Consider the following 3,988-nt stretch of genomic DNA (forward strand, 5'->3'; position numbering starts at 1 on the left):
TGCTATGGATTACCCTAGAAGGCGAGGTGCCATAACGCCCGTTATCGATTTAGGTGTGTGGCACCCAATGATTGTTAAATGCTTGTCTGACATTTGTCATTGAAACAATTATTAAAGCTGTGGCCTTTAACATCCAAGAAACATGTTTTGTTATTTTTTCGGAAAATATTCTATTAAATAAGTATGATAATAATCAGGATATTTTTAGAACTTTATTATGCGTCTTTCGAAGGTCTAATAACAACATTGCAAAGTTTGGATAGAATTTGACGTATAGTAATAAAATTAAGATGTACTTGATGAATTCACATTAAGAAAATATCAAAAATTTATGCAATGATTGCAGAATTTATCGTTATCGTTGACTGAAAGTGTTGTCTAAAATACGCAGTAATTGATAATCAAACTAAACAGTGAATCAAATTCTTACCCAATAATAGTTTCATTATCTATGAATTGGTTGATTTCGTAAAATTAGGACTTTTCCTGGTTATTTGTGATTTTAGCTACAAATAATACCTTTGTACAGTTTTATAGCACTTTATATCATTACGTTATCACAATGTCTTAAGCCTATTGGTCCTTCCCTTTGGGGTCTTATTAGTCAGACAATTCGTTTGGAACATAATACAAAGTCGCTTCTGCAGGTGTGAAATGAAAACTTGAATTAAGCAGGGCTCAACTGAGTCCCAATACAAAGTTACATGATTCCGTATTAATTGTGATGAATGAACTCTGCTGAAAACGTTTACAAGATCTGTTTTTCATTCACTAAAATATGTTTGAATATTACATTAAAAATCACATGAATTAGTGTACAAAAATTTCCTTGAAGATAGTTAGCTTCAACATATGACTTATTTTATGAACAACCAACGAAGCAGGTAGGGCAAGATGATATTTTTCATCTGGCAACATTGCTTCAGAAATGCTTGTCCTAGTCTGATCTTCTCATTTTTATAACTTTGTAATACAGAGAGAGAATGGACGCGTTTATGTCCAGTAAAGAGTTTCATCTGGTCTTCTAAACAACATACTAAATATTTTTCATCAAAAAAGCAGTAATCTAGGTTCTTTTAAACATCAACTTAATTTTACTTGTGTGTGTATAACCACAATGATTAATTCAACCAAAAAAATGTTACAAATGGTCAATGAAAAGGTAGGAAAATTAACGCGCTACATGTTTATTAAAATAGAAAAAAGCTGTTATGGATGTAAAAAAGTCTGGAGTTAATTTATCGTGGTAAATGGTTGTATAAGTGTTGACAAGTTGAATAGCTTGATATGAATAATTTAGGAAAATGATAATTATTTTAAATCTTCTAAGTCCCTTGTAATTGTTGAGTATCCATATCTGAATATCTGATTTACACTGCTTCTGATGATATACATGTTGTACAGTACACCTGAAGAGGCCTATTATATCGAAAGAATAAGCAATTCAGAATGGCAGTATCTGTCATGGCTTTATTTTGTTTAAGATAGGTTATTACATAATAAAACAATGGTATCAAAACAATGGACAATGATCAAGTATTATTGCAAGTGTCAATGAGTAAGCACTGATCCTCAATCTGGCATTTGGCGCCTACGGTTTGCAGAAAAGGAGCCATATGGTGCTGACAACCCTGGAGGGTAAACAGAAGTTGCCAGCGATGGCTTGTTGCAAAATTCTGTAGTGCGTCGGCATGGATTGCAGCCTGGAAGGGTCTCTAAAGCCATGACGAAGGACGATGTTGCACTGGAATCAGAAATGATAACAGCAGAAACACAGAAGAAAACTAATAAAACTTGAATACACTATATTTATGCCCTAGCATACCTATGATAAAAAGACTATATGTATGTATATCCGCGCACGTAACTGAATAGAGTGATGTATATACTCGTATGTAAGCAGTTTTTAGGGATGATTGGTATATGTAAGCAGGTTTTATGGATGATCGGTGAAAAAGAAAAAAACTGTGTGAAGTAGATGAAGAATATTAATCTAGATAAAATGGTGGGGGTGGGTGGGTGATCAAAATCGGTGAAGTGGAACGGATGTGTGCGAAAGCGCATTTATGACTTGGGGCTATTTTGGAAAGTTGGTTGAGGACAGAGGAGTCATCGCGCTTAGACAATTCTTCTTCGATAACTGGCATTTACCGCACATGGCGGTACTTGCAATTATCTCGAAAGAATAAGCAATTCAGAATGGCAGTATCTGTCATGGCTTTATTTTGTTTAAGATAGGTTATTACATAATAAAACAATGGTATCAAAACAATGGACAATGATCAAGTATTATTGCAAGTGTCAATGAGTAAGCGCCTATCCTCAAACTGGCATTTGGCGCCTACGGTTTGCAGAAACGGAGCCATATGGTGCTGACAACCCTAGAGGGTAAACAGAAGTTGCCAGCGATGGCTTGTTGCAAAATTCTGCCAAGTGGATTGCTGTGCACGAATTTCGAGACAGCAATCCATCCGCCAACAAGTGGCGAACAATTTGGCAAACAAGACATCATGTCTTTTGCAACGCAATGATTCTCAAAGCAATTCAAAAACAATATGCAGGGTAACAACAATGAATAATGTGGCAAAGCAAAAAAACACAACATATCAAAGCATCATCAAGCATAACTTGGGGGGAGAGAGGATAAGGATGCAATGCAACTCAGTGCAATTGTGACTAATATCATGAATATGGGATGGTGTGAGGGTGAGTAAAACTTTTTTACTGAATTGTATTTGTAAAAATAGAATTTCAAAGATCTGATAAATGAACACAATCGAGGAATAATTTGGGCTGATCAGTTCTAATATCTGGGTGACGAATGGGGGCCCCATTTAACTTTTGCACAACAAAGCAACCAATAGAATTATTAATTCTTTTTCTAGCTTTCTCTGCATCTTCGCTCGAAATCATGTAACGCCAGTATTTGCGAGGAAGTATATTTGACCATACAAGAAGAGTGTCTGGTAATTTTTTTATGAAGGGAGGCTAATAATGATTTCATGGCTATTTGTAATTTTTTAAGGGACTGAATGCCAATACTGTCGCCACCACAGTGAACTATGAGAACATATGAGGAATAATTTCATTATGGCGATTTAACAAACTAGCAATGTGTTGATCAAGTTGCTCCCATTTTAGTCCCTCAGATCCAGACCAGGTTACATCTATCTTGAGGTGCTCCAGAGACAAGTTTTGGCCAATTGTTGAACGTGTGCAGTAATCTTCAGCTCGTCTGATGATGGAAGATCCAACAATCCATACCTTGCAGCAAGTTCCTGCAAACTTAGCTCACAGTTAGTAAGACTTACTATCTACAAGACTACATTACTTGGGCGAACATAAGACTTGAAAGCGTTGGATTTCCATCTACCCATGGTTTTAATTTCTTGTTCTGGAGTACCTTGCATATACAATGAAGTTGCAGCCCCTATGCGAAATGAATGGGATTTGAATGTTGATATATCAAGCTTGAGGAATGATGGAGCTTTCTTTAGTATTTGATTGAATTGATAGTAGGTCAAGGGTGAGCCATCCATGTGGCACAGAAACTGTGATGTTTGAGTTTGTGATGGTCTATGGGTCGTGTACTCTAGTATGTTGTGGAATAGGACCTGATTTTGCTTTGTGCTGTTAATGTGCATTGTTGTGCCCTTGCCATGCTGATCTGCTTTGGTTTTCCCTAATGTGATCTAAATGGATGATTGAGATATTGATAATTTTCTATTGATAATGGGGAACTACGGGTGTTTGACCTAGTGGTAGTTATTTCACCGACTCGAAGTAAAGCAAAGAATGCAAGCCCATATGCTGAGGAGAACAGTAATTTTTCATAATAATTGCTGCACACAAGCGAGTCTATTATCTTGACTAATAGGGGAAATGTTATCGGGCTTCTTGAATCTTTTCTACGTTTTAGTTGTTTAAAGCCATTTAGCATTTTCTTGACTAAAAAATTGGCGTGGGTCTGGGAAATTACCAAGTTTTA

This window comes from Saccostrea cucullata, unplaced genomic scaffold, assembly GCF_032062105.1.
Source record: "Saccostrea cucullata isolate Sc308-1 unplaced genomic scaffold, CSIRO_AGI_Scuc_v1 ctg4151, whole genome shotgun sequence".
NCBI classification, from domain to species: Eukaryota; Metazoa; Mollusca; class Bivalvia; order Ostreida; family Ostreidae; genus Saccostrea; species Saccostrea cuccullata.